The sequence below is a fragment of the Geotrypetes seraphini genome, unplaced genomic scaffold (genome assembly GCF_902459505.1).
Source record: "Geotrypetes seraphini unplaced genomic scaffold, aGeoSer1.1, whole genome shotgun sequence".
NCBI classification, from domain to species: Eukaryota; Metazoa; Chordata; class Amphibia; order Gymnophiona; family Dermophiidae; genus Geotrypetes; species Geotrypetes seraphini.
This window is the reverse complement of record NW_022985842.1, coordinates 70,286-83,350: the sequence shown is the minus strand read 5'-3', so window position 1 is coordinate 83,350 and position 13,065 is coordinate 70,286. Positions and strand designations below refer to the sequence as shown.

Below are 13,065 nucleotides of genomic sequence, written 5' to 3'. Positions count from 1 at the left end.
AGTTTGTATACTGATACCCATATAGACGAAACCATATCCACATTTGGGGAACTGGTAATGTGCCCTTTCTGGGATGCTCCATTCTATGTATAAAGTCCTCTTAATGCCCTTCACTCTTTTATCTTACTGTAGCAAGGGGGTCACCTTGGTGGCTGTTCCTCCAGGAACATCAGCAAGTGGACACTAAGGTCACCTATTCAAAGGCTTGGCATGCTCTTTTTGTGGTTCTATAGAGTAGACAAGACACACATCTACTACATGGCCAGATCATAAGAACATAAGAATAGCCTTACTAGGTCAGACCAATGGTCCATCAAGCCCTGTAGCCCATTCGCATGGTGGCCAATCCAGGTCACTAGGAACTGGCCAAAACCCAAGAAGTAGGAATATTCCTTGCAACTGATCCAGGGCAAGCAGTGGCTTCCCCCATGCCTTTCTCAATAAGAGACTTTTCCTCCAGGAACTTGTCCAAACCTTTTTTAAAACCACCTACGCTATCCATTCTTACCACAACTGCTGGTATTGAAAGTATTTCCCTGTAAGTTCATTGTGTGTCCCCTAGAAACATGATGGCAGATAAAGGTCAAATGGCCCGTCTAGTCTGCCCATCCGGAGTAACTATTATCTCTTTCTTTCCCTAGAGATCCCACGTGCCTATCCCAGGCCCCTTGAATTCAGACATAGCCTCTGTCTCTGCCACCTCTTCTGGGAGACTGTTCTACGCATCTAAAAAAAGTAATTCCTTAGATTACTCCGGAGCCTATCACCCCTTAACTTCCTCTATGCATTATCAATGAAAGAGACTCGACTCTTGCGCATTTACATTACGTAGGTATTTAAACATCTCTATCATATCTCCCCTCTCCACACACACCATTTTAGTTGCCTTCCTCTGGACCAACTCCATCCTTTTAATGTCTTTTTGGAGCCTCCAGAATTGAACACAATATTCTAAATGAGGTCTCACCAGAGTCTTCTACAGGGGCAAAAATCGCTATTACTTGGTAGCAATGGACTAAAGAAGGCTCTATCTGCTGAGGAAAACAAAGGATTGAATTTAATGGAAGGATACCTCAGTGGCTGCTTTTAACATTACTGCAAAAGATGAAAGAGCTGCAGTTAAGAAAAGATCCTTACATTCCTTTGGAAAAACATGGGATGCGTTATTGGAAGTAGCTGTCATGCCCTATTAATGTAACCTTGTCATATGTATTATTTTACTAAATTCATACATTATTTTGTTAACATATCCATACATTTATTCTTATAAAATTATTCTGGTTGTACATTAACTATCCCTATTGTTCTTTTTTTGTATAACCTGTTTGATAACTAATAACAAATAAAAATGATGGAACTAAAAAAAAAAATTGCAAAATTGTCAACTGCTGAACAAATTGTAAATAGATACAAGAAATGTATATTATTACAGAGACAGAAATTGCACAGCAGTAAGGCAGAAGATGAAGGCAACCTCATCAAGATATAGAACACACACAGGCAATAAGGTCGTTATTGAATACAAGCACAGTATGTGAGAACAGAGAGTGTCAGAACAGTTAGGGCGCTGGCCTTTGAGCGGACTGCCGGCCACGATGGACCACTGGTCTGACCCAGCAGCGGCAGTTCTTATGTTCTATGACCACAAAATATGACATTGCAATAAGAATGGAGAGGTGACCAAGTGTGATGGGAGGAGCTGAGAGTACTGGACTTCTCTGCGGTAGGCGTTAAGCAAAGTGTGTTGAAATCTGTTTTCCATTTTGTAACGCAAGAGTAAACATAAGATGGAAAAGCTTGGCCCATGCAATGAAATATCTTCACATCCAATTAGTATTTCAGAGTGGTCAACAGGAGTTGAGATGGAGAATACAGTAGCTAGAGAATTACTATTGCTACTATTTGGGTTTCTGCCAAGCATTTGTGACCTGGATTGTATACTGGGCTAGATTGACCATTGGTCTGACCCTGTATGGCTATTGTCAAGTTCTTATGTCAGAAGCCTAAGAAACAAGATGGGACAGTTAGAATATATTGCACTAAATGAAAAGATAGATATAATAGGGTGGAAAGAAGAAAATCAATGGGACACTGTTATATCGGAGTGAAAGGGTGGATTGAATTGATCGGGTCAATTGAAATCATTTATATTTAAGTGATATCTGTAAATTGTACCCCAGTTATTTCAGCCTTGATAACAAGCTCTCTGTTGAGACATATTTATTTATGGAAGTGTATAATCTACCAATTGGGGAGATTCTCAGTGGATCCTCTAATACCTCCTTCTACCAATATTCTTTCAAGATGTTTCAATCTACGCCATCCATCTTGAGAGGACGACTTTATTTACCTGCTTGACTAAACAGTGTCTACTATAACCTTTCATTTAAATCTCTTGTAAATATCTACAGCTGTTTCCCCAATGAAGCAATAAACATAAGTATTTGGGAAGCCCAGTCTGGTGTGTGACATGTTTTGCCACCTGGAGAGGGAGGGTGATTTCAAACTCTGGGATCTCCTAAGCAGGATACATGACCCCACTGCCCCTTCCACTGACTCAGGGGGTGGCTACATATTTGAGACAAGAACTTCACCCATTCTCTATTACCCTAGAAACCAGGGTTAAAGGGGGAAATGGGTTCACCAGTCTGCACAAATTCATGTTTTATTCTGGTTGTCTCTGTAATCCACACAGAACTTGTGCAATATTGTAATTGTACTTGTGATAATTCATGTCTCAAGAGATGAAGTACGTAGAACCAGGAATTTGAATGCTTTTACTTTATTGAGGAAGCGAAACAAGGGACAGCAGAATCATGAGACATCTCTACAGAATAATAGGCTTCAAGTGCTAGATGATATGGAAGAAGATCCCTTGTATGGAAGAGAAGAATACAGAGAGGATTCTACGGTGGCCATTTGGCACATTCCTTTGGCTGATAGCAAGGCCAGGACCTTCTAGAAGAGAGAAAAAGACAAGTAAATACTGAGCAGAGGCAATCTAAGACAGAAAAATACAAAATCTTTCTGAAGGGATTATCGTGATCAGTATTGAAGTGAGAGTTGCTTCAAGAACACATTGGTTAGGTGCTGTTTAGGTCTGAATGCAGAACTTTTATTTTGGATTACATGGTTCTTTCCTTTTTTCATGCTCCTGGTGTTCATACGGTAGATCTCTAATAAAGACCGGTTCTCCTAGGACAAGCAGGATGAGTCAGCCACATATGGGTGTTGTCCCAACAGCTCCCAATTTGCGGATAAGCTCTCCAATAGCTCAGAGAGATTTTTTTTTTTCTCTGAGCACGTGCAGTGCCCGGGCCCCACTGGGCATGCCCGAGCCCTACCCATTTCCCTCTGCTTCCCCCTAATCCCCAGTCTTTAGTTTCCGCCCGTTCCCATCGGTCGGATTTTCTACAGCTCTCCATTACAACTTTTCTACTCATCACCTTGAAGATGCCTGAATCATCTAATGCAGGAGGAGGATGAAAACCTCATGAATCCTCATGAATTGTGCGCCCACTGATTGGATCCAGCGCTCGAGGTTTCCGTGTTGCTTGCATTGTGCGCACATGTCACCACGTGCACGCAAGCTAAGAAAGAGGGCACTGAGAGACTTCATGAAGAGAAGTGAGGCCCGAGAATCTTCCTCCAGCAGCCATCCTCATCGGAATGCAGCAGCGGGGGATCCACAAGCTACAGCGGCAAGGAGCCTCCAGGATGCCCTGGCTCAGCTAATCCCCCCGCCTGCACTCGGCCCGGTAGAGAAATATCTCCCAGAGTCCCTGCATGTTGCCTCTTACAGCCAGCCTCTGCTGGGCAGCCGATAGGAGTCTCACCAGACCGAGAGATCTCTCCAGGAGTCCCTGCATGTTGCCACGTACAGCCAGCCTCTGCAGGGCAGCCGATAGGAATCTCGCATGCTGCTGTGTAAAGCCACAGCCTCTTCAAGCAGCAGATCATGGCTTTCGTCCTCCAGACTGCATGCTGCCGCGTACAGCCAGCCTCTGCAGGGAGCCGATCGGGGTTCAAAGGTAAGTCCTATCTGCTTGTTTTTGGGAAAATCTCTGATAATCTGTTGCAGCCCCGAGGGCTCTGACCCACCCTCCTCCCAATCTGAATTTAAGGAGAAAGAAACTCCCATGCATCTTTCCCTCGGAGAGGACCTGCAAACCTCTCCCACCAGCAGGAGACATGCTGCCCCAGAGTTCAGCTTGTAAAGGACATGCTGAAAAAAAACAAAAACAACTCGATGCTTCTTTCCCTCTTGGGGTACGGCAGAGTCTGCAGTTCACACCTCTCCCACCCCATCCCCCTCTCATGTCGGGAACAAGGATTCTGCCTTTCACAGCAGGGTGCTGATATCATCAGTGATGTGGCATGTCAGACCACGCCTCTCCATAGGTGGGGGTTTGAAACTCCTCAGCCTAAAGAGCAATTCACTGCAGATGCCTAGGCAGACAGTGCTTTTCCAGCCAGCATGAGGGACTCTGCTACTATTTACGATTGCTATAGCACTGAAAGGCATATGCAGCGCTGTACATTTAATATACAATAGGCAGTACAGCAGGAGAAGCTCACTCAAGAGGCATTATCACTCCTCTTTCTCTGCCTCCAGGCACAGTGGGAAACGCAGCCAGGAGCACTGGCACAGATGAAGGGGTGCATCCTGCCCCCTCTCTGCAGGATCTCCCCCATCTCTCAAGAAGGACAGAGAATGTCAGTGGGGTACATGGAGCCACCCAATCAGTCAAGTGGAGCAGCACATGAACCTGCGAACCACCAGGGGTGGGACCAGCATCAACAGTTAATCCTCCTGCTGACCCACTCCTCTCTCAGCGGGCAACACTCACCCCAATGCCCCCCTTTAGAGGGAGCCACGCACAACAACATGGCGTGTTCCAGTGGCATGCCATGCACCCAAGCAACGGAGGAACAAGCAACACACCAGCCTCCAGCCACGCCCTGAGTCACCACCCACAAAAATAAATAAATAAATAAATAAATAATTAACCCCCCCCCAAAAAAAGAAAACCCACAAACGAGGACTCACCCCAAGTCCCTCCAGAAACTCACAGCCTTTCTCAAGATCCACGTGGGTGGACAACAAGTACCCAAGACTTCACGCAGGCAGTGGTGATTCCAGTCCACAAGAACTTCCTGGACTGCAGAGACAAGATTGGGCTGACTCCCTCTTCAGGGCAACCAACATCAAGAAGACTGGGATTGAAGTACCAGATCTTTCCAGCCCAGGGATTCAACAACCCGCAGCAGCCATACATGGACATTGCGTTAGCCTTGGCGCTTAAGAGAAACAGGGCAGCATGACCCCCCCTCCAACGCCCCGTCAGGGAAGGACCTGAAAAATCCTGGTTTCCACGGGGAAAAAGACCTTCGAGGGCGCAATGCTGAGTGCACGAATTGCTGCGCTCCAGTTCCAGATGCGGCTTTATCAGGAGGCCAGTGAGAGAAAATAAATAAATAAAATAAAATAGGGACTCCAGCTCACTACCGAGCCAGTCCACACTGGAAGCAGTCTGTGCCCCAGCGCTCGCAACAGTAACATAACTGCTATGCGAACAAGCACCACCCGAGGGGCAGGGGCATCCAAGGGCAGCCCTCTCCCCAAGACAAAAACAGAACTTTGACCACCCTCTGGCCCAGCAGGATCATATTGTCTGCGAAGGCTTGGCCCAGGATCACAATTGACCAGTGGGCCCTCAGCATCATCAAGCAGGGATTCCGAATTCGTCTCCACTCCCGCCCCCCCGAGTGGGCGGGGCACCCTCCATCTGATGACCCAATTTTCCTGCAGCAAGGAGAGGACATGCTTCGGCAGAATCAATAGAGGCGGTGAAAAACAGAGGAGATCACCAAGGGGTTTCTACTCCAGGAACCCCTGCGTCACCATGGACAAGCACAACGCTCATTCCTGGATCTCTGCAAGCTCAACAGGTGCATACACAAGGTCCAGATGCACTCTCTGGGTACAGTCTTGGCCCTGTTACTGCCCAAGTATTGGCTAGTATCCCATGCACCCAGCCCACAGGAGGCATCATCGCTTCTAAAGCCAAGACAGACGCCTCTAGTACAAGGTCCTGCCCCTTGGACTCTCAACGGCTCCAAGAGCGTTCACAAAGTGCGTGGCAGTGGCACATCCTCGCCTTCAAGGGGCACGTCCTATCTTATCTTGACAGCTGGCAGCCCCGACAACCACCATAACCCTCCTCCAAGAACTGGGGTTCCTCATCAACTACATGAAATCCCATCTGATATCCACCCAAGGGATATCGTTCATCTGGGCAGTCATCGACACCACGCAGACCAAGGCCGTCCTACGGGACTACCAGATCGACGCCATGACATCCCTGGCCCAGTGCATCCCTGCCAGCAGCTCATCGTCAGCACGCTCCCTCCTGTGTCTCGGCTGCGGTCTTTGTTGTGCAGCACACCAGACTACACATGAGATTACTGAAAGGGCACCTCAGACGTCACTGGGACCAGTGTATCCAACCTCTGACCACCCAGATACCCATTCGCCAGCCCATACACAAGACGCTTCACTGGTGAATGGCCCGAGATAACTTAGCGAAAGGGAAACCAGACCACCACCTCACCAGCTGGTGGCCACCATGGATGCCTCCAAACATGGAGGGGGGACACACCTTCTCGATCCTCGCACAGGCGTCCTCACTACATATCTACCTACTGGAGCTCAGGGTCATAGGGAATGCCCTCGAAACCTTCAAACAGGCAGGGCAGTCCTCACCCAAACAGAAAACCAGGTGGCCTTGCACTATATCAACAAACAGGGAGGGACAGGGTCAACCTCGCTATGCAAGGAAGCTTGCCACATGTGGGAGTTCACCAACTCCATTCAATGCCCCATCCAGGCAACTTACCTCCCGGGGGAGCAGAACGACCTGGCAGAAAGACTCAGCCACCAGCTGGATCCCGATGAGAGGTGTCTCAACCCAGCGGCGATGAAGATCTTCAGCACATGGGGCACACCGAGCATCGACCTGTTTGCAACCGAACCGAACTCAAATACTCGACCTTCTGCGCAAAGAGATCAACCCATCGCCGTCTCAGCCCCGACGGTCTGTCTATGAGTTGGAACCAAGGACTCTTATACGCCTACCTGCCACACCCTAAGTCCTGCAGAAGATCCTTCAGGACAGAGCAACGGTGATCATGATTGCCCTGTCCGGGCCCCTGCAACCATGGTTCTCGTTCCGGCAAGGGATAGCGGTTCACCCACCTCTCCCCCCTACCGATCAGTGCAGTTCTCATAACACAACGCGGGAACCTTACCCTCCACCATGACCTGCGTTCCTTAGCCCTGACCGCATGGATGATGAGAGGATGAACCTACCACAAGACGTGGAGCACACTCTTATGGCAGCCAGAAGACCTTCAAACAGAAAATGCTATGGGTTGAAAGGGAGAAGGTTCCGCTACCGGTGCACAGACACGCAGCGAGACCCCTACAACTGCCCCATACCGGACATCCTGCAGTACATACTGAGCTTATCTCAGTGGGACCTAAACCCCACTTCCATCAAGGTCCACCTAAGTGCAATCGCGGCATACCACGCTGGCCTAGACAACAAACCAGTGTCGAGGCATCCAGTAATCACAAAATTTCATGAAGGGACTGTCCAATCTGCACCCACCGGTCAGACCACCACCGCCCGGATGGGACCTCAACTTGGTGCCACATCAGCTCACCTCGACCCCTTCAACCTTTGGGGGAGGCAGATCCCGTATTCCTGGCTGGGAAAACCCTTACCATCGTGTCGGCCGACACACTCCTCCATGATAACAGGGTGGTACCCAGAACCCACCCCCGATTCTTGTCGAAGGTGGCTTCAGCGTGCCTCCCGGCACTCTACATCTCCCTACAGGGAGGCACACTGCCACCTCAGCAACACCTCCTGGACTGTGTGCGGGCCCTGACTATGCAGCAGATTAGACAAGCCTCAATTGTTCATCTCCTACAACCAAAACAGACCAGGACTTCCGGTCACCAAATGCAGGCGCTCGCGCTGGATATAAAAGTGCATCCCTTCACCTATAGAAAAGCGCAGCGTCAACCGCAGGTGGGAGCAAATGCCCACCAGCTCAGAACCATAGCCAACACAACGGCTCATCTGCACCACACACCAATAGGGGACATCTGCGATGCAGCCACTTGGTCCTCCATGCACACCTTCACCAAGCACTACTGCCTCGACATAGCATTCCACGCTCCAAATGCATTCGGCCGAGCAGTCTTGGAAGTTGCTCTTCCCTCCCGGGAGGGACAGCAACCACTATCACAGCCTTGACAAACACTGATCAAGTAGGGTGTTATAAATCGACAAACACTGAAAAAGTAGGGTGTTATAGATATTGATTCAGTCTAGGCACTCCTGCCTAGACTGAATGTGGAATAGGCAAGTATGAATTCTCACATGCAAGTATGAATTGTCACTGTTGACCAGTTGGTTTCTCACTGTTCATTGATTGTCATTGACCAGTTTCGCTGTTCTGTGAGTTAAGTAGGTCTTCCAGCACTCCTGTCTAGTCTGAATGTGGAATAGGCAAGTATGAATTCTCACATGCAAGTACGAATTGTCACTATTGACCAGTTGGTTTCTCACTGTTCATTGATTGTCATTGACCAGTTTCGCTGTTCTGTGAGTTAAGTAGGTCTTCCAGCACTCCTGTCTAGTCTGAATGTGGAATAGGCAAGTATGAATTCTCACATGCAAGTACGAATTGTCACTATTGACCAGTTGGTTTCTCACTGTTCATTGATTGTCATTGACCAGTTTCGCTGTTCTATGAGTTAAGTAGGTCTTCCAGCACTCCTGTCTAGACTGAATGTGGAATAGGCAAGTATGAATTCTCACATGCAAGTACGAATTGTCACTATTGACCAGTTGGTTTCTCACTGTTCATTGATTGTCATTGACCAGTTTCGCTGTTCTGTGAGTTAAGTAGGTCTTCCAGCACTCCTGTCTAGACTGAATGTGGAATAGGCAAGTATGACTTCTCACATGCAAGTACGAATTGTCACTGTTGACCAGTTGGTTTCTCACTGTCATTGATTGTCATTGACCAGTTCATTGTTCTGTGAGTATTATTGCTCAGTTAACACAGCACTTTATCTAAAACCTTGTTTCCACAACTTCACCTGCTTTGCCTGATTACCCTGCCCGGCTCGGCCTCCACAGCCAGGCGAGGGATGCACAAAACGCTAAGGCGCAGGTCCAGTCGTACATCCCTCGGCTAGGGAGTCACCCATATGTGGCTGACTCATCCTGCTTGTCCTAGGAGAAAGTGTAGTTACTTACCTGTAACGTAGGTTCTCCGTGGACAGCAGGATAGTCAGCCACACAACCCACCCGCCTCCCCATACGGCCGACCCGGCCACAGCTAGGAACATCCTGGGGATTAGGGGGAAGCAGGGGGAAATGGGTAGGGCTCGGGCATGCTCAGTGGGGCCCGGGCACTGCACGTGCTCAGAGAAAAAAAAAAAAATTCTCTCTGAGCTATTGGAGAGCTTATCCGCAAATTGGGAGGTGTTGGGACAACACCCATATGTGGCTGACTATCCTGCTGTCCACGGAGAACCTACGTTACAGGTAAGTAACTAAACTTTTCTCCCTGCTCTGTATTAACATAGAAAAACTAGAGGTGATTAGTTCTGGGAAGGAGGCTACTAGAAGAGCCAGGTTTATCACCTACCTCAGTGGATTTGGACCAAGTCCTCAGGGACCACCTGACCAGTTGAGTTTTCAGGAAATCCATAATGAAATTGCAAGAGATACAAGGGTTCTTGAAAAGGTTCCTGCACTGTATTATTATCAATATCATTATATCAATATATGCGTTATGAGGTATTGAAGAGAAGGGAGGGAAAGAGATAATTCTATGTAATTTAAAGAATTGTAGAGTTTCAAGTGATGTATTTAAGTCAAAATGGTGTTACTTTTTGATGCACTTGATGTAAATTATAAAAGTGAATAAAGAATTTTTTTTAAAAAAAAGGTTCCTGCACTTTCATATTTCCATATTTTTTATATTCTTTTCTGATGGTTTAAGAAGTTAGTAGGATGCTGGGAAAAATGTATCATAAAACAGGGTGATTATGTGGAAGAGTGATATAATTTCCTTTTGAGATATTTAATAAAGTGTTTAAAAAATTAAAAGTGTGGAAACCTTTTGAAGATCCCTCATATATTTAGCACACTCTTTCTCCATTACATGCAAATATCTCTCATGCATATTCATTGTGGGTGCACCGACTGGCCTGGATGTCCCTGAGGACTGGGTTGAAAGCCACTGCTCCACCTCCTTTCCCCAATCCCTCTGCAGTGCCCACAGACGCAGAGAAAACACTTCCTTCAGGGCTGCTCCCAGAGCCAGCAGGTTGATGCATATGCCATGGCTATGAAGCTCAGGTCTCCTGCAAAGCTGCATAATGTTGGGGTTCATGGAAGCAACACTGCCACCTTCTGCCAACACGTGGGATCATTTTAATAAAGATTATTTCATAGACCAGAGAGAAGGAGGTGGCTAAATGATTGGTAATTTCTGTCTTTTACCTATGCTCAAATTGCTAATATACCTAACAAGAGGAAGTTGGATTTACCAGCAATTAAGTCCCAAGGGTTTTAAGGGCGTTTCTTGTTTATGAAACCATCCTGCAAGAAAAAAGAAACAAACCAGGTTCAAGGGAAGAAGGAGAGCGAGATCCTAGAGAAAAGCAGCAAAGTCACTTCAAAGGGATCAACCAAGAGAGGCACAAAGATGCTCACAGATAGCCACACAGCAAAACTCATACATGCACACGCACAGACACACATGAACATACATGCACACACACGAACACATATGTATACAGAGCTAGACACAGTTGCTACAAAGAGAAAGTTTTGCTGATACAGTAACTCCAAAAAAGAAGCAGTTTTGAAATCTACAACAGTTGAGAAGAACAAAAGTCTGGACTTACCCCTATATGCATTTCCTAAAGGGAAGAACGAGAGCAGAGATTTTAGAGAAGAGCAGTAAAGTCACTGTTCTGTCAGCAAAGGCATCAATCAATGGAGGTGTGCAGACACCTATGAACACGTCTGTGCACACACACACACGCTAACAGATAGCCACGGAAGGTCCCAGGCCCACCCAGTTTCACCTAAAGCCCACCCAGAGGCAGTGCACACCAGCTACCAAGGATTACATATCTCTCAGTCCTTTTTCCTCCCTCACCCCTCCATGGTATTTCAGTGAATTATGGGGTCAGGCCAACCAACACAATGCTGGACCTGTGGGGAGATGGGTGCTGGGTGCTGAAGGGAATAATAATTAATAGTAATTTATTTTTATAATCACCTACCCAGCAGTTCAAAGCAGTTTACACAATAGGTTCTCAGCATACAATATAATAATAACATCATACATAATATAATTCTAAGTAACTAATACAAGCATAAAACTAATGAATAAAAAACCACAAAATAAACTAAAATAGTATAGATTAAAAGATTAAAAATATATTATAACTACATGATAATATGAAAATCAATAATGTACATTATATTGTTTAAACCAGCTGAAGGCCTGGCGTTGCACGGGTATTTAATTATAATACGTGTGCAGGTGGGCCGCGAGACCCCCAGAACATATCAGCCCAGGTAGTGAGGGATCTGCATACAAAGTTGTGTTCAAATCGGTCAAGCGGTTTTTGAATTACTGTGAGAATGGCAGCTTTTTACATTTTTTCCATTGACATGAATGGGTGAAATCTGAGTTTCTGTTTGTAGCTCCGCCCACGTGTGCAGGTGGGCCGCGAGACCCACAGAACATATCATCCCAGGTAGTGAGGGATCTGCATACCAAGTTTCGTTCAAATCGGTCAAGCCGTTTTTGCGTGATCGCGGCACATACACACACACATACATACATACCTCCGATTTTATATATATAGATAAGTGGGTTTTAAGATCTTTTCAAAATTGATAGAAAGTAAGAAATGGAAATTGAAGGGGGAGAGGTGCTGACCCTGCGGGAAAGGTTGGGTCAAGGAATGGAGGTACTCCATCTGTGGGCAGGAGGGCTAGGGATAAGAGAGGGGTGCTGAATTGGTGGCGGGGGGACTGGGAGCAAGGAGAGGTGCTAGACCTACAGGGTGACTGAGGCAAATCTGCAAGGAATGGCTGGAGAGAAGAGAAAGAAATTATAGAAATGCATGGGGGAGGCCTGTATAAAGGGTCGGACTGGAGGGAAGGGAGAGAAGTGCTGTTCCATAGGAGGATTTACAGGGAAGCAGTGGCATGCGGAGAGGGCTTTCAGGGGATTCAGTGGGCAGCCTGCTCAACCAGTCAAACTGCATCAAACAAAAAGGAAACCAAAAGGGAAAAAAAGCAGGGCTCTGAGGCTGGGGATTCTCTGAACCCCCTGGTCTGAATTTGATTGGCTGAGCACCATCTGCCTTATGGGTGTGGGGTAAATCTCCTGAAGGCCCTGACCACATGTCACTGCAGGGAAGGGAGAAAGATGCCAGACAAGGGGTTGAAGAAAGAGACAACTGATTGACCCACAGTGGCAGAAAGAGCCGGATGCTGAAGGAAGAGAAGAGAGAGAGAATCAGAAGTTGGATGGGTGTTGTGGGCGATGCAGAGAGGGGAGAAGATGGACTCAGAGGAAACACAGGTGACATGATAGACACAAGGCAGTGAATCAAAGCTCTATGTATGCTGTATGGGGATGGAGTATGACCACAGAGGGATAATACTTGTCATGATGGGTGTGGGAACATGGAAAGAAAGAGACCATTTTGAACATGGGGACACAGAGAGAAGATACTAGATTTTTTGGGGAGAGCAGGGACTCAGGGAGATGCTGTACATAGGAGGGCATAGGGACAAAAGCGGTGATGCTGTACAGAGAAGCTAGAGATAGAGGAGTGAGGATGGATGATACTAGACCAGAGATACTAGACAAGGAACTATAGGAACACAGAGAAGGGAGATGGAGGGTGAACATGGGAAGAGAAGAAATGTCAAATGGACAGGAGAT

General features: G+C 47.0%; 1 long non-coding RNA gene across 1 annotated transcript; it reads right to left on the bottom strand.

Moving 5' to 3' along the window:
* Positions 1-2,768: 2,768 nt before the first annotated feature.
* On the bottom strand, positions 2,769-10,767 carry LOC117352428. Its single transcript, XR_004537687.1, has 2 exons — positions 10,640-10,767; positions 2,769-2,958 (listed from the first exon to the last, which is right to left on the bottom strand). It is a non-coding gene; the product is annotated as an uncharacterized LOC117352428 (long non-coding RNA).
* Between the last annotated feature and the right edge of the window lie 2,298 nt (positions 10,768-13,065).